Source organism: Rhynchophorus ferrugineus, unplaced genomic scaffold, assembly GCF_030347505.1.
Source record: "Rhynchophorus ferrugineus isolate W39M unplaced genomic scaffold, kcgeb_rfMv2 rfM6, whole genome shotgun sequence".
Lineage (NCBI taxonomy): Eukaryota > Metazoa > Arthropoda > Insecta > Coleoptera > Curculionidae > Rhynchophorus > Rhynchophorus ferrugineus.
Window position 1 is genome coordinate 35,959,889 of NW_027472585.1, and position 20,317 is coordinate 35,980,205.

Genomic DNA, 20,317 nt, shown 5'->3' on the forward strand with positions numbered 1-20,317 from the left:
TTAAACGTTAAAATGTAGGTCCAGTCCAGATAAACTCTCGCAGGTAAAAAGGTGACTTAAAAATATAAAAAGAAATAATAATAAAAAGTTCATAGAATTAACTCGAATTTATCAAAATTTCAAATAAACAGAAACTAAGAATGTTACATAAACGCATATCAAGAAAATAAGTAATTATCATAAAATCCCGAACTTTATATCGATAAAAATGATCTTGAAATTCTTTAAATATTTTTTAACGAAAAGCAGATAGTAAATATCAAAAACCACTTAAAATACTAAACAAATATTTTCAAATAAACATGTAGGATTTCTAACGATACCGCATACCAAAATAATTGAATTTGGCGATCATATCATTTTAAAGACACCTGTCCAAGATTCCTGTCCTCCAACGAAAGTATTACGATGTTTATTCAAATAATTAGATGTTTAGAAGGTTTCTGATTGGCCTTTAAAACACGCAACGTGGGAAGCGGGCAAGCTTTCACTTTTTCACTTAAAATTCATTCCATTTCAACAATTTCCTTTTCTTATTTATGTATTTTCGGTGCTTTTATTATCTTGTTTCTTTGGAACATTATATAATACCTTTAATGGGGCTTTTATTTACTTATTGTTTATATATTATAGCCTGTAATATTACATAGTGTAACTAAAGACAAAAATTAGAAGTTTTTTATTAATTACTCTTCATACTATTTGAAAATAACAAACAATTTATTAACCGGTTAAATCAAATTTACATTGATAAAAAATTTAAATAATATAAATAATATAATCTGCTGCACTATAGAGAATTTTTAAAAATATTTTAAGGTCTCCTTTTTACCAACGAGATTTTTTCGGGACTGGTAGTTTAACGTGGCTCCGAACCACGGTTCTCGACATTAAGCCTACCGACTGGCCAGTGATCAATTGAGACCAACCCAGAAGACATCCAGAGATCATCCATCACAACAGTAGGAGGACCGTCCTGTCGCCTTTACCACTGCTCCAACAGCTAGAGAATATTTGAATTTTTTAAAGAAAAATACATACACCAATTAGCATCCCAATAGAAATAAAAAAATGTTATCATATGTACTTATGTTTACAAACATGGGGAATAACTAAAGTTCAGAAATTATAAAAAATAAACTTATCATGAAATAAACTTATTTCCATAAATGGATAATATGTTTCCCATTCCTCCGATAGCTTTAGATTCTCATATCAATAAAACGATGTCTTTAAAGCAATCGCTTAATTTTTTGTCTTTAAGAAGGTAGAAATACTGTCCATCCAAAACATGTGGATTAAATGAGAATAATATTTTGGATTCAAAAGTTTTAAGTCCACAAAAGGCGATAATTAAAATCCATAATTGTATATTGTAGATAAAATAATATCTTATGATACCACATATATTTTAAAATTATGAAAGATATTCAAAAGTGTTGGAAAAGCCTCAGCTACAGACAATAATTAAATAGTCTGAAATAAAAATTTTACAACTGTATATTAATGCAGAAAAAAACACTTAGAAAATCATGTCAATTAAGAACCAAGTTGAACTATAACACCTCTAAAATTTGTACAGGTCATTGATAATGAAACTTTTAATATGTATGTATGTATATTAATGCTTGTAAAAATGGACATGGCCCTGTCGGACCATTGGTTCTTGTTTAAGATAACATATTTTATTTCTACAGGTATATGAAGGTAAAAAGCTATGTTCAGTTATAATCTTAGATGTACTATAAACTTTCAATAAGGTATTGTACGCTACGGAAAATGTTACAGAAGTAACACATTCAACTATTAAAATTTGACGTTACAGCCAATGTCTAGAGTCAAGCAAGAGGAAGCCTACTCTACATTAAAAGAAAGTAAATCAGATGTACCACAAGGAAATGTATTGGAGCCAATTCTTTACCTACTCTACATATGTGATATACCACAAATGGAAAATATCACGGTGTCTACATATGCTGATAACAGTGCTAGTGTTGCTTTTGTACACAATAGTGACGAAGCCACACGGTAAATAACAACCTGGAAAATGGTAATTAACAGTTCAGCTATAATCAGACCGCATAAACACCAATAACAATAAATAATACAATAATTCTTCTTCTCTAATTCTTCTAATTTTATCTTGCTGCAAAACTTCGTTGGAAGGAACATGTAAAACTAAAAGGGAAAAACTGGAGTTAAAATATATGAAAATGATTAGGCTAATTGGAATAAAATCACAATTATCAGTACATAATAAATTGCTATTATATAAGCAAGTATTGAAACCTACAGAATTGAATTATGGGGAAGTTTTGCGAAAAGAAATATAAATATAATACAAGTTTTCCAGAACAAAGTCCTGAGAAGTATTGAAGGTGCACTGAGATACTACAGGATTGATTATTTACACCAAGATCTTCAGATAACGGCTGTCACTAAGAAAATTAATTAAATCATATGAAGAGAGACATCTATTCTCATGTAAATATCGAAGTATGACAACTCTTAGATAATGCCAGAGCAGGACACAGACCCAAAAGAAATAAACCATTTGATCTTGTGTAATGTAAGTGTAGTAAGATACATTTAATAGAAAAACAGCAGTGTTAATGTATAAACATTATTATACCGGCCACTAAGATAAGGCCGATAAGTCCTCCTAGATATATACCAAGATTTAAGTTAATGTATTTAAAACAAATTGTAGATTAGTCGGTAACGACTAATAACCATGTAATAAATAAATAATAAAAATATTACTACAGAAGATATTACACGTTTCTAATAAACATGTTAATTATATATAAGGACATGTTTTTAAGAATTGTTTGAACGATTTTGTAAACAAAATTAAATTATTAAAAAATAAAACTCTAATACGGATTTTATTTGAACAGATGTTAAAGGGCTGTTTGACATTGCCTAACATTAAAAATTACATTATTCTGTCAATATTGTATCAACACAGTACTATTATGTAATAAACAACTGCTATTGATAAGTGAAACTTATGTCAGCTTAGCCCGCAAGGCGAACAGCCTTGTAATATTAATTATATGTTTTCTTCGACTCTATTTATCTGCTGCAGTCTGTGGTGTGAGTTTAAGCAATTTATGTAATGAAAATTTACTGCTCCATCAACAATTCAGATCAAATTAAATGATAATGGACTTGTTATTGAAAAAATCTGACTCACTACCGATTTATTTCTCGTACATTGTATCGTATATGGGGTGCATTTAAAATATATGCACAATACAGAATTTACTGATCATCAAATATATATAAAGGACATTCTATTTTCATTTCTGTTCTTACTATTCTATAAATAAGCATTTCAAATCATTTGGATCTATTTGATTGGCATTATACATGTTTACAGAGGTATGTAATACAATGATGTAGTTTCTCTAATAATTAAAAATCACACAAATACTGTGTTAAAATAATATTTGTTTTCGTATTTAGACCGGAGTTAATAATTTATTTCATAAAATAAACCAGAGAATACCACCATGGTAATTAGGAAATCAATCAAAGCGAATTACGCCAGTGTTCAGTGACGGATACTATAGACTACGTGAAAGACTTGGAGCATTCTTCCTGGACTTAACCAAAGCCTTTGACAAGGTTTGGCATGAAGGCTTAGTGGCGAAATGCATCCGATTAGGTCTACCTGATGACCTAAAAGCTCTTATCAAATCATTTCTGTCAGAACGATCGTTCCAGGTGAAGATTAACGATATTCTGTCTAGCCGGAAAACCATCGACGCAGGAGTTCCACAAGGATCCCCCTCGCACCCGCTATATTTAATATTTTTCTCTCAGATGTCCCTAGGAGACCACAAGTTGAGGCAGCTTTTTACGCAGACGACACTGCTTACTTTGATTCTTCAAGAGTAGCACCGTACATCCGAAGCAGACTCCAAAAACAACTCGATGAGACGGTCCAATGGTTACATTTCTGGAGGTTGCAGGTCAACCCACAGAAAACCCAGGCCATGTTCTTCCACAAGAAGCGTTTTGCACCGAGCATTTCGTGTCTTAAAATCGAGAACGCCGAAATCCCATAGTCAGAAGAAGCCACCTATCTCGGTCTTGTCTTCGATCGCAAATTTAGGTGGAATTCCCACATTCGAAGGTCCCTCCATAAAGGTTAAGGTATTGTTAATTTGCTGTTCCCGCTTATCAACCGGGCCAGCAGGCTTCCTCTCTCTACAAAATATCTCCTATACAAGATGCTGGTTCGGTCAGTCGTTCTATACGGCTCCATTGTCTATCTAAAATACGTCTCACCTATTCAAGTGGAACGTCTTCAAGTCTTTCAAAACAAAATTCTCAGGAGAATAGTCAATGCGCCTTGGTTCGTCAGGAACAATCAAATTCATAGAGAAGCAGACGTCCCCCAAGTTCACGATTTTATATCCGAGGTTTATTCGAAATATTTCTCCACTCTTCGTCTCTCGGACAATAGATGTATTACCGAGCTGGCTGATATTTCAGGCCAATAACTCATCCGGCTCTTCGTGGCCTTATTCTATCACAGCCGACACTTCCCCGTCGTGCTCTAACTCCAAATTGTCTCGGCCTTCTCCGGCGAGCGATTAAATCATGTACTTCAAGCTGCGTGGTGTGATAATAACGCAACGTCTTTGCCTGGCCCTTGTGTCTGTTAATGTCGTTACCAGTTACAGGCATCCTCCTTACTAACAGTAAGAAGTACCAGTTAGGGTCATTAGATCAGCTGATAGGGTGGGGTTTAGTGGGTAGCCCAGAGGCAGTCTCCACATAACCAGTCCAACTCGCTTATTCCTGCGGGTCTTCCCGACCAGGTATCCGTAACAGCATTTCCCATCCCGGTTCCAGGCTAAAAAAAACTATAGTCTACGGAGACTATGTATTCGGAGGAACCAGACGATATACTTATGTTAACACTGAATATATTTAAACCCTCGGCACCTTTTTGTGCCCACCAGTCACCACTTCAATTTCTTATTATTCTAAACCCTTAACATTTCATAATTTGTTCTATTTTGAATGCATTCAATTAACCGGGATCAAATTATCGGGAAAAGATAAGCTAAAGTTGGATTGGCAATCGGTCCACAGTAACTAGAAACATTTCTGGCTGTCTTAGTTCGTGGGTTCCCGCCAGAAACGTCACAGTTAACGATCTAAGGTCACCAAGTCACCAACACATTTCAATTAACATCATACTTTTTGATAATTTTGAAGATAGAAAAAAACATTCCGAAAATATGTAGTTCCTGGCGAGATAATATATTTTTGAGAAATAGTAAATACATTAGAATATTATAGAATGGTTTTTCTAAATGAATTATCATCACAAATGTGGCTATCTAAGGAATAAAGCTTCAAATTTATAGTAATCTCTCAATACCCTATTAAAGTATCATTTTACGACGATTTGTTAAATATAGCTAACAATATTGCCCTATTTTATTTTTCTGTATACATTCCCAAGCTTATAAAGTAAATAAACATCGCTAATGATTGTTACATGTTAATTAATATTGATTGACGGCATTATTATTGCTTTAAAATCATCAAAGCAATAACGCAAGCATTACCTTCACAACATTGCGATATAATAATACTCAGAAGTATTATATTTAAAAAAATTGTGTATAATCTATATAATTTTATCTTAGAGTTTTGCTATGAAAATTATCAAAAAAATACATTATATGGAGAAAGGAATTACATTATGAAGGTTATATTAAGCAGGTATTGATACAAGACATATAAATGCCCTTTACAATTACACTATATAACAGGTCAATTGAAAAGTACCCGGCCTACCATAGTAAAACACATTTTTTTGGCAAAATTAGTTTCTTTTCTTCAACATAATTCCCTTTGTAGCGACCTTGAGGCATGTCGAATTTTACATCGTGGAATGACGGTCTACAAAATACCCAGAAATATAATCCCAGATGTTGAACACGGGCGGGGTGCCAACAGCGCCAACTAGAACCCGATAACGAATAGCTGGCGGCAACCCCGAGACGTTTATCTGGAAATGTTATTGAAGGGTATTTCAATTCATTCAATGCTCAACCCTCGTTTGGTTTAGACGTGCCACCATCGACTGCCCAAGCCTCGTCACCAGGTAACACCGCTACCATCCGTTTTATAATTTGTATTTTTCAAATTTTTTTATATTGCCATTAAATAACGGTCACATAATGTAAACACCACTGTTTCACTTCGTTTTACCTCCATTCACCGAGCCACATCATTTACCCTAAACCTTCAAGGGCGATAAACTGATTATAGCGACCCTCCAACTTTTCGATACCATTATTGTAGTACCATTTGTCCTTTGCTTCAAAATAGGCCTCATTCGACGAAAATTTCTTGTCAGCGAGCATTGTTTTGAGATCTGAGAACAGGAAATAATCGCTGAGGACCAGATCTAGAGAATACAGTGGAGGAGGAAGCAATTCGAAGCCCAGTTCATGGATTTTGCCATCGTTTTTACTGACTTGTGATGCGGTGAATTGTCTTAGTGAAGCAGCACTTTCTTTTTCTTCAAATGCGGTCATTTTTCGGCAATTTCGTCCTTCAAACGGCCCAATAAAGCTATGTAATAGTCGCTGTTGATGGTCCTTTCTTTTTCAAGGTAGTCAATGAAAATTATTCCATGCGCATCCCAAAACATAGACGCCATAACCTTGCCAGCTGACTGTTGTGTTTTCCCACGCTTTCAAGCAGGCTCATCGTGTGTAGTCCACTCGGATGACTGTCGATTGGACTTCAAAGTGAAATTATGGAGCCATGTTTCACCTATTCCCACATAACAACGCAAAAACTCGGGTTTATTATGCTTGGTCATCTTCAAACACTGCTCCGAAACATCAACTCGTCGCTGTTTTTAGTCAAAAGTGAGCTCCCGCAGCTCCCAATTTGCACAGAGCTTTCTCATATCCAAATATTCGTGAATGATATGATGTACACATTCTGTTGATATCTTTAGAGTGTCTGCTATTCCATTCAATTTCAATTTACGGTCATTCAAAATATTTTGTCGATTTTTTAAATGTTTTCGTCGGTAACAACCTCTTTTGGGCGTCCACGTCGTTCACCGTCTTCGGTGCTCATTTCACCACGTCTAAACTTAGCATACCAATCCTTGATGGTTGATTTTCCTGGGGCAGTATCCGGAGCAATATTCAAAAAAGCAATATTTTATCAACACGCGAAATTACTTCTTATCCATTTTTCACAATAACAAAAGTTTTCACTCAAAATGGTATAATTAACAAACTAATGATCCTACAGCTGTCAAATTTATACACCCATCTTTTGAGGATTAGGTCTAAATGAAACACATATGGATTTAATTCTAGTAACGCTATCTATGTGTCAGAACGGGAACTTTTCAATTAACCGGTTATAACATTTTATCGTATACACGTTTTTTTTTAATATAATTTTCATTGTGGCAATGTATCATTAACAAAATTTTGCAAGTTTGTAGCGTTTTTGCTTATAGATCTAGTGAATTAAAAATTAGCCAAGAAACAAAAATTACAGTAAATCGGTTAAACATCCATTAGAAAGGTGGTACTTTGAGCATTAACATTGGTATATATGCATTCCATATTGGTAAAGTAAATTGCGTTTGAAAATAAGGAAAGATGAAATAAACTAACATTTATATATCAAATGTTTCAGAAGGCAGTTAGAATTATCCAGGTACTTACTTCCTGTAAAGATCTGCATTTCCTCATTTTCGTTGTGGCAATTTTAATATGAAAGATAAATAAAATTCTGGCTACCCAATCAATATAAAAATTAGGAACGTTTATCAGCAACATCGACTAGATATATAGCTAAAGAATAACAAAAAAATATTTTTGAATAATTTAACCAAAGCTGACTACCGGAAATCTTGATGTGTGGATTCCTCATAGATTTCACACGTAATATAATCAAATTAGCTGCTAGAAATTAACGAAACTGTATCATTACTGATATAAATCATATATTACATATGAATATGTAACTTCCATTAAATCCTATTCCAAGTCTATTTTTTCCAGATTTTTACAACAACTTTAGGGTATGTTATATGGCTCGGTGAATGGAGGTAAACGAAATGAAACGGTGGCGTTTACATAATGTGACCGTTATTTATTGACGATACAAAATAAAATGTGGAAGATACTAATAAATGAAAGGTATGGGCGCTGGATTTACCTGTTGACGAGGCTTGAGTAGTCGATGGCAGCACGCCTAAACCAAACGATGGTCGGTTACTGAATGATGAAAGTAATTCTTTCAATAACATCAATAACATCCCAAATAAACGTCTCGTGGTTGCCAGATAATCATTATCGTATCATAGTTGGCGCTGCTAATACCCCGCCCGTGTTCAACGTGTTCATGGGATTATATTTCTGGGTATCTTGTATATTCCACGATGTACAATTCGACATGCCTCAAGGTCGCCACACAATAATCGGTTGAGTAATCATCCAATATTCTACATTATAATATTGATAATATCAAACCTAACACTGACAGAGCTCGTTCAAGATACCCGCATCTTTTAAATAATCCTAAGATGCAGATAGATTTGGTGGGAATTATGAACCTGTACAATGACCTTTTTAATTATAACTACTATTTACACCGTCGACATTCATCGAATAATATCGAAAATTATTAATAACTATTATCAGATTTAAATAATACCAAACAATAGCAATATTAGCTTTATCTCTTGCTTTGTTAGACAATATACTTGTTCAGACTATGTTACATCAATATATTCATCGAACAAATAGAATAGAATGTTTCATCTTTTATATTCTTTTTTGTGTTTCTCTCCAATATCAACAATATATTCTTATTTTGGGCCTATATTGAGTTACTACAGTCTTTCTAAAATTACATCAATTTAATTTTCTGTGTGTAAAACAAGTATAATGGGTCATGTTACTATCTTCATTTACCTCCGATACCGACCAACAATTTACTTTCAAACATAGTCCTTATAACCCAAAATAAAACACAGGCTATTTGCCTGGAGAATTCTCTTGGTCTATTGGAAGACATTTCCAGAAAGAAGAAATGCCCTCCGAAATTGAACTCAAATGTTGATAGAATGTCTTATCAATGAAAATATTTTTCATAAAGAGATAATTCAGATACACTCAATGGATTAATTCCTAGTCACTTGAAGAAATACGTTGGAAATATGAAACTTTAATATTAGTACGTGCTTGTATGACTGTTAATAATTTGTTCAATTTTAAAAGGTATGTATTGATAGGAAGAAACTACATTGGAATTGTAACAACCTGGAGACATGTTGAATTTCATAACGCTCTGTAAAACACCCAAAAATATTAATATACCAAATGTTGGGCACGTACGAGATACCAGCAGCGACTGTAAACCATCGGAAATGAAGATGTGGCAACCCGGAGACGTTGATCTAGTAAATCATTTAAGGATCATCATATAGTACAGACATGCCGCCATTGATTACGACTATATACGTCATATAATCATATCACTGTATATTTCTAAAACGGACTATAAACTATATATTTCTAAAAGTGTTTGACATTCTTCGGTATATATATACACTGTAATACCAAATAGAAAACTTCTAATATTCTTCGCATTTTCACTAATGATATTACTGATTCAAACACATTTATCAGCTAATACAATTTTACTACAACTGTGTACAGAAAAGTCTTTGTTTGAGACGTGAGAGGTGAGAACTACTGATATAATATAAAATAATAAATACATTTTTAGCAATAAATTGACTAAATTAATGTGCAATCCCTATACTAATTTTATTGGCACATAGGAGCTCATTATATTATATGATATTTTATTAGTCACTTACAACAATATATGTATTATACAACATTATGGTGTCAAGACTTAACAGCTACTCAAATAATAAAGGCTAATATATTAGATATTGTATGAAATGTTTGTGTTAAAATGTATTAAAACGGCAATCGATTACTGTTAAGGACAATAAACAAAGCACATTTCAAAAGCAACAATTAAATGAATGCTTCCATGAATATTTCGTTTATTGGTCAGTCGATTTCGATGTTTCGACAAATAAAGAATATTGTGCTGGTTCAGTCCAAGAAGAAGAACATATCCTTTTTAAACATACCCTTCAAATTTCTACGATTTCTTAACTTTGTACCGAACTATAACTTTCAGAACAGAAAAATCGAACAGCAAATATTCTATTTTCTATGGGGTGTAATAACATATGGTACCGCTTCCGTAGCTGCGATAGCCTTACATCTATATTATGATTATACTCTATGGACAAAACTACTGGCAGAAGATATACTTTTAACTTTGAGTAATACTTTAAGCGGAATTAATTTAGCGACCAGTGTTTTAGAATCATATTTCAAAACCAGCAAATGGGAGACGTTCTTTCAAAGATGTTATGATGTGGAAAATGATAATACCCTCAAATATTTCGACATCTCTCGCAAAATATGTTTCTTTTTTGACGAGACCGTTTCATTTATTTTAATGAATATAATGGTGATGATCCTTAACATCTTAAATATTTTTTACTACGTTAATGATTCTATCATTCTTACATATTCTATTTATGCCACTTTCTTTTATCATTTGGTTGCAATCAGCTTTATAATAACACATATGGCGATGTACTTCGAAAATAAATTCAAAACTGTGAATAACATTGTGCGTAGCAGTTACTACACCATCGAAGCTAAAAAGTTAACTTCAATAGCCCGAAGCCTGTATAAAGATCTAGTAACCATTATGGATTTATTTAATGATTTGTTTGGTAAACAACTTTTTCTGATCATTTTGGTGTTCTCTATTAACATTTTAATAGTTTGGGTTGACATATATCGTAATATGTCGAACAATGAAGTTTTATTCAGCCTATCTGGTGTTTATACAGCAAATTCTCTGGTAAGTATATTAATATTATTTCACTGTTTTTATTATGCGTTATCAAACAATTACATTTCAATACAAAATTACTTATATAAATTACTTTACTGTTACAATTAAGAATTAGGTATACTAAGAATTAATTAGGTAACAAATCAACAAACCCTTGACAATAACCAGAATGCAAATTTGTTACTGTTATTAAGTAAATTTGCAATAATTTAGATGATTCTTGAAGTATTTGATAACCCTCTCCCCTCCAATGGTTTATGACTGAGCTTCATCGGCCATACAGATTCATTGTCCTGCGAATCAAAATCACCATTTTTAAAACCAGAAACTCAACTAACTATGATTTCCATTAAAATACTTTTGACAATACTGTTTAAGAATTAAATGTAGACTATTACACAAAATGTACGGATTTTTTTTGCAAAATACTGCGAATATTTCGTAAATTCAGAACTTTATTGTTAGAAATTTGTCATTAATTTATATTTTTCAGTATATTGTCCAATATTAGTCACTTTTACTTATCAGGTTTATTTTCACTGTTAATTGAGTTTGTTGAAAAGACTCGACTTTTGAAGTTTCTTATACAAATGGCACCATTTCTGAGCTATGTAAGGTTATATCTATTCGAAAAGTAATAATCGAAAGAGAAATCTGGCAACTATAATAGCTAGAATTATACTTATAACATATATAACAAAAGCATGCAATAATAATGACGTAAGTTAGACTTGAATATATGCAAACGCAACGTTATTATATTTGAAAAAAAAAATTTAAAAAATTATCAAGGTGATTCGAACTACTCAAGAGCAGCGAAGCTCTCCAATTATTTAACAAGAGTATCGTACGGAATTAAATCAAAAATATAATGAATAGATTATATTCTTGATCATAGCCCTGAACCACCAGATTGTAGTCCACATGCCTCAACTTTTGATAATGTGATCAGTACCATAGAAGCAGACGTTGAAAACAAAGTTTAGTTGCGTCTTTCAATTTTTAATGAACTCTGACTCTTCAAAAGAAGTTCGAACTACATATAAACATAAAGAAAGAGATAGATCTCTATGCGTATAAAGCAACAAGATGGAATTTTTAATTTGCTTATAACTTATTTGCGCTAGGATTGTCGGCCACCAGGAAAAATATCGATATTACTTTATATCGATATTTTAAAAAATATGGAACATGTCGATATATCGGAGAAAAAAATATATCGAGGTTTTTTTGAAATATATATTTTTAATAACTAAAATATACTACACCATTAAAATTAATTAATGAAATACACTAAACCTTTTAAATTAATACTATTAAAAATAATTAAATGGGTTTTTATAATGTTTGAGAAATATATTTAACCTTTTTGACAATACATCGAAAAATATCGGCCAAAAATATCGATATTTTTTTCAAAAAAGGCAATCCTAATCCTCTTTTAAAAATTCATCCCTCATTCACATATTTTCTTTGAATAATCTTCAATACACTCATTAGGTAGATTTTTACACGAATGTTTCTAGCGGTAGCTTTCTCAGATATATCAACTTTTATTTTTTTGATTTCAATAATAATAATTTAAAATAATAGCAACTCGTATAATAATTGTGTACAGTACAATTACAGTAAGTAAAATTAAAGTACGGTAAATAATAAACAAACAGTTAAGAAAAAAAAACAATTATAGAGCAATTTTTACAGCCTTTAAGACTATGCAAATATGCACAAACATTGTAAATGAAAACATATTTCTTATTTGTGTATTTCTATGATTTTAAATGTAACCGCAGGTACAATATACATTTTTTTTCGAATTACAATATAGGTCTCCTACAAAAAATCCATTTTCTTAGATATATATTATTGATAAGTACATAATTGAACATTATCCACCAAAATTGTATTATATTTAGTTTTATAAAGTATTCAAAATTGTTCATTATTTACCCTTGTACAATTATATTAGCCTTTCTAATCGACCAAAAAAAAAACAACACTTTATCATTAATAAAATGACAAAATGAGCTGAGGATTAAATGAATTACACAATTTATCATATAAAAATAATTGCATTTGCTATATTTCGATATTTAAAAAATATATTGTCTTATCCATATAAATATAGAAATTACTTTTGCACCAATCAGAAAAAATATTGATATTTTACAACAGATACATCGATATACAAAATAAAAATAAAAATATTAATATATTGACACAAAATAAATCGATATTCTCTAGATATTTTAAAAAATAGCGATATTTTTAATAAACCTTTAAAAATACCGAAAAATACCTATTAAAAATAATTAAAGGAGCCAGCTAGGTGGCACAGTGGTAAAGGCAACAGGACGGCCCTCCTACTGTGCCGCGGGTTTGAATCCTGCTGGTGCATGTTCGTAAATTTATGTTTGTGATTGTTTAATGTTTGTGACTATCCTAGGCAAGAGTGTAATCACGCCAGCAACCAGGCTGGGTAAGACCGGATATCTTCTGGGATGATTTCTAAGTTGGTCACTCGCCAGTCGGTAGGCTTAATGCCGAGGACCGTGGTTCAAAGCCCACGTTAAATAGTAGTTCCAGTCCAGATAAACCCCTAGTTGGTAAAAGGAGACTTCAAAATATGTACAAAAAAATTAATTAAAAGGATCTTAAAATGTTTAAGGAATACCTTTAACTTTTTTTTTTGGAAAAAATCAAGAAAAATCATCTAACAAAAATATCGATATATCCATATTTTTTGGGCATCGCTAGTTCACAGCACCTTCAGTCCACCTTTGGTGACCTCACATACTAAAATTTGAACTTGTGTTGAGAACATACGGACTAAGGATATTTTTTAAAGAGGCGACTTCTTGAACGGCTGTACAAACCGACACTGATTTTTTTTATCTGTTTCAAATAAACCAAACCCTTAACTCGAATTGTCTCACTCATTACACCAGTCAATCTTGACAAAATAGATCGCCTTGTTCAGTTGTCATCAATTCATTCAGTTCATTTAATCACCATATCGTCCCGCTTTTATTGAAAAACCTTATATAGATAACCCCAATCGTAAGAATAGGTTTTAAAAGTTAATTAAATTATTCAATTTCACATAATGTATTCCCAACAGTAATAACAATTAACATTTTCTTGATCGTTACAACTGTCCACTTATGATAATTAACACGATACACATATTTTGTTCACAAATATCTAATTCATAATACATTCGACTAATTATATACACAACTTCCATATCAACTTAATAAATAAAGCCTTTACATCGTTACTTAATTAAATAAACTTCTAGTGAAAATGATCCATTAGTATACAATGTTGTCGATGGTAAAAGACACTGTTTTCGTCAAACATAGAAAGAAAAATATCATATTTTTAGCCGATATATTTAAAATAATGCGGTTTCTAGTTATTATACCGAATTACAATTTTAACACTCAAAGGATACTTGGTGGTACTTTATAATTTTAGGCTGTGCAATATACATCCCTTTGGTTATCTCTACTGTTCTGATATTGCTTCTTGACCAGTCTTGGAACACTATTTTCATGGGAGACGTATTGTTTGCTGTTGTTATATTATTGTCCATCGTCAGTATATCTTTCAGTATTATAGACTCATATGCAAAGAGAAAAGAATGGGAAATATTTTTCCGGAAGTGTATCGATCTAGAAAACGATCAGTGTTTGGGATTTGTGAATATACCCCAGAGAACATTATTTATTTTCAATGAGAAGCTAATTTTTGTATGTATCACTCTGACAGTCATTACATACATCATACTTGATTTGAGGAATGAATATGAAGAAAATGACGTCGTAATATCCGTAACGTATTCTCTATTCTTCTATCACTTATTGTTAGTTAGTTTTCTAGTAACGCAAATCGCCAGTTATTTTAAAGAGAAACTAGAAGACATGAATGTTATGGTAGTGTGCAGTTATTATTCGGTTGATGCCACAAAGATACTTCATCGAGTAGGACGCTTATATAGCAAGACGGTGAATGCAGTTGAACTGATCAACAACGTGCTGGGAAAACAGATACTTTTTGAAATTTTCATCTTCTCCATAGATATATTAATGATATGGATCAGCATATATCAAAGTAAAACAAATAATGATACCTCCTATAGTATATATGGAATTTATACGGTATATTCACTGGTAAGTTAATATTTATAATACTACTTTATATAATTATAATACAAAGCGTGGCTATAAAATAACTACAAGCTAATATGGAAATAAATTATACATGCTATAGGCTTACATATATTATCTATATGTTAAAATTAGCGTTGAGAACCATCGACTGAAAACAGTCGATAGTCTCAAAACAGTCTAAAAAGTCGATAGTAAAAAACTAGCGACTGAAAACAGTAGTTGCTATTTTCAGTCATCAAGGATTGGTATGCTAAATTCAGACGTGGTGAAATGAGCGCCGAAGACGGTGAACTCAGTAGACGCCCAAAAGAGGTTGTTACCGACGAAAACATTTAAAAATTCCACAAACTGATTTTGAATGACGTTTGTTTGAAGTTTGTTGAATGTTTGAAGATGACAAGCGTAATAAATCCTAGTTTTTTCGTCGATATGTGACAGTGGATGAAACATGGCTCCATCATTTCACTCCGAAGTCCAATTGACAGTCATCCGAGTAAACTGCACACGACGAACCCGCTCCAAAGCGTGGGAAAACGCAACAGTCGGCTGGCAAGGTTATAGCGTCTGTATTTTGGGATCAGCATGAAATAGTTTTCATTGACTACCTTGAAAAAGGAAGGACCATCAACAGCAATTATTATATAGCATTATTGGACCGTTTGAAGAACGAAATCGCCAAAATACGACCGCAATTGAAGAAATAGAAAGTGCTGCTTCACCAAGACAAGGCACCCTGTCACAAGTCAGTGAAAACGGTGACAAAAATCCATGAATTGCGCTTCGAATTGTTTCCTCCGCCACCGTATTCTCCAGATCTGACCCCCAGCGACTATTTCCTTTTCTCAGATCTCAAAAGAATGCTCGCTGGGAAGAAATTTTCGTCTAATGAAGTGGTGATCGCCGAAACTGAAGCCTATTTTGAAGCAATGGACAAATTGTACTACAAAAATGGTACCGAAAAGTTGGAGGGTCGCTATAATCAGCGTATCACCCTAGGGAAGGGAATTATGTTGAATCAAAAAACTAATTTTTCCAAAAAAATATGTTTTACTATGGTAGGCCGGGGACTCTTCAATTGACCTGTTTAGTATATCGAATGCTTATAATGCCACAGCATTTGGGAGCTTTTGTTACATAACCTTAAACATTTGTAATAATATTCATTTAGTATAGTTTCTGTTAATGCAATAGAAAACTGTCGAAGTTAAGGAAGAAAAACCTTTAACATACTTCAAATTTATGTTAAACAATTTTTTACAGTAATTTTAATTAGTATAATGCACTAATGTTAGGACTATCCACCTGATTTTCCTGATCTGCAGTCACGTTACTTTTACCTGATCCCTAAGCTGAAATTTACTTTTGATAAATTTCGGTATAATAATTAGATCTTTCGGTAAAATAATTTCGGTATAATAATTAGATCTGTATATATTTCAAATTATATGTTCTACAGTATCAGTCTCGTTATTTAACAGCAATTCGTCATTGTTAAAGAGGTTTTGTAAGTGTAAGTATTTCGAACAGATATTTCAAAGAGTTCTTACCACCAACATTAGCTCTATTTAATTTTACAAAAACTGTAGGTTAAATATGATATTTTAAAAAAACATATTATTAATATGGGCTTGCAGAAGGAATATCTGTTATAACAATATACCAATATAACCAGAATTTAACGTATTATGAAACTTTACGATTATATAAATGATATCTTTGTATATTTCTATTTTTGTCCATAACTATTTATCTTAAATATCATCTGCGAGACCCCCAAAGTAGCAAAATCCCATGTCTTAGTCAACTTTTATCTCTGATGGTTATCACTGCTCATTCTTTGTTTGAAAATGTTAGTTGATTTTTACTACGCCTTGATTATATCGCAAAAAAAACTTAATTCGGTTTTGACAGCATAAAAAATATTTTATGATATTTACTAAATAACTTGACACAAAAAGATATATCTTTTTTTTTAAATTACTGATATATCCAAACCAGTGCCAAGTGTCTTAAACTTTATCGACTAAATAAAGTGATATAAATGGTAAATAAATTCGAGAAATATTCATACACTTAGATCTCATCAGACAATCATCTATAATCAATTAGCCTACTACAACTGAGAGGACTGATATGTTTCATCTAATGTTTCAAATGTTTTATATTAAAAATTATTAGTTACATGCCTAGATAAGTTATAAAATGTGAAGGGGACCCGTAAAACCAATTAATTTGCTTTGAAAGTGTTTTATTCAAAAAAAGAAGAGGCGACTTGTTAAAGAACGATACAAAACTACACTGAGCGTTTTTATTAAAGAACAGACCAAACCCATCTCACACGTTTACCATTCACGTAGTATTAAAACAGATAGCTTTTGCACATGACCGCTGTAGCCAGAGCCGTAAGACTGAATTATATCAACGTATATAATTGAACAGATATAGAACCTAATTGTGATGATGTGATTCAGACGCATGTTCAGATAACAATGGCCCATAGTATGTCATGAATCCTTCAAGATCTCTTGAAGTATTTTTGGTCTTTACACTGATATGATTTTAGAACAAGATGACCAAGAAGAAGATTCATATACAGTTTCCTAATAATTTGACGAAATTATCAAAACCACCTTTACTGGATCCATCTGCTTGATCCGATATATATATATATATTGTACCAATTTTACTCAATAAATAAAAAAAATTGTGACAATGCATCACCTAATACCGGGTGTACCGGAAAGACATTAGCGTTTTTTTTTCGAGAAAAGAAAAACATAATTTTTAAAAGAAAATGGAAACATTTATTTATTCATAGTATTGACCCTATGATTCTAAGCCATTTTGTCCATCTTTCAGGCAATCAATGAATGCCATTCCAAAAAACTGTTTGCCTTTTGAGCAAAACCATTCATTGAGCTATTTCCCAACTTCTTCGAAATTGGCGAAATGCTGCTCTGCCAGAGCGTGTGTCATTGATGCGAAAAGTCAATAGTTAGACGGGGCAAGGTCTGGAAACAACTGTGGGTGCGATAATATGTCCCATACAATTGCTTTCAGCACTTCTTTGATAGGTTTTGCTTTATGAGACGACTCGTTATCGTGCTACGATATCACGGTAGAGAGCCCATTCTAGACGTTATTCAATCAATGCATAGTTCAAATTGAACATTTGTTATCGCTAACGATCACTATTAACTGTTTTATTAGATTTCTATAGTTCGTAATACACCATGTCACTCTGGTCGCACCAAACACAGAACATTTTCTTGGGACCAAAACGATTTGACCTTGGAGTTAATCGGCCGACTTCGCCAGGTGATAACCATGACTTTTTACACTTAGAGATTTCAAAATATTCTTTTCCACTATCCACTTTTCATCACCCCTCACTATTCGATGCAGAAATGATTTCCGATCATACCTTTGAAACAGCATTTCGCAGACGATTTTTCGATTTTACTTTTGCTTGTCATTCAGTAAATGTGACACCCACCTTCCCATCTTTAGAATTTTTCCCATTGCTCGTAATCGCACGCTCTCAATTGTTTTTGAGTTTGGGTTGGCTGTTCATCCAAAAACTCTTACAGTTACGCATCTTCAAACTTTTTGAATCTACCAGAACTTAGTCTTGCACATCGAAATCATCACTTTTGAATTTTTGAAACCAAGCCTCAAAAATTTTAAGCATTTAAGTTTAGAGCATTCTCAACGTAAATTTCTAACAGCAAATGATGACTTTCAGCGCCTTTTTTGTGTTGTCAAAATATATTTTTTTTTAACTTTATAGTACATCTAATTCATATATTCTAGAATAATTTAAACTACAGGTAATTATACAGCGACAATAAATGAGGTTAGAATTGTTTTATTATATTTACATTGAACTCTTCTCCATACCATCATCACCGTATTATTTTGTTTCTTCTGTTACTACATGTGTGCACCATTCTTGATAAAGTTAATTACTGAATTTTTTCCTACTATATTTACCATATCTACAAAACAGTTAATATTCATCCTCACCACTGAACAATTACACTCATCTCTTTGCACTAAATCGTTCACTCTCTAGAAAACAACATCCTACAGTTATCGTATATTAATTATATATAACAAGAAAGTTTAATTCAAATGAATAACTAAGCTGTTAATTTCCAATCTATCAAATATTTGTTCACAATTCTTGTGAACATCTTCATCTCTTGTCAATTTCTTCTTCAATATGTCTGATCGAGTTCGTCCAAACCGAAGATGTTATTAACCATTCCTTTTTCAAGCACAAAGAACGTTATATGTTACGACTAATAAGACCTGATCAATTATTATTCCAACGCTTACCCTTTTCCATCAACTTTTGTCTTAACACTATTTTTATTTTCATCTTAGCATAAGTGACAAAATATCCCATTCTAATATTACATATTGTAGAGTAAAATAACATATATTTGACACATATAGTCTATACAAAGTTTTTTTGTAGATACGTCATCAAAATGTTTAATGTATTGCCTGCCGCAATTTGTAAATTCGTTTTAGAATCAGACAATATTTTCATTTTATACGAGACCCAGTGTTGTCCAACGAATGTCTACTGTGCATAAACGAATGAGCCAGTCAAAGTCGTCCGGTTGTCAGACTTATTCTTGAAAGCTATATAAGAGGTTATAACTCTAACCTATAAACTATTGTGGCTGTATAATTAATTACAGTTTTTAGATGTATAATAATGTTAAAAGAAAATATATTTGATAACATTTTTGTTCAATTATTTTATATAGTATATCAAAACCCAACTGAACTAAAACTCATAGTTAATACGGCAACCTGGCGACGTTTTGACGTCACAAATTTATATGACGTATAAAAAATAACTTTGAATAGACAATATATATCACATATCATAACATTGCATACTTAAACCTAGCGACATCTGTTAGAAAAACCGGTAATTACTTTCCGGTTCATCTGGTAAATCTATTTTAAGAAAGAAACTAATATATAATTTGCAGATAAAGATTTTATTTGATTCAAATTTCAACAACTTAAAAACTCTTTGAAATTTAACACTGTTAAGTCACAACCACGTTGTTACAGACTGTATATTTCCTAATGTAGAGAACATCAATTAATGTAACGAGTTAATAATACTAGTACCAACGATTAACTTCTCG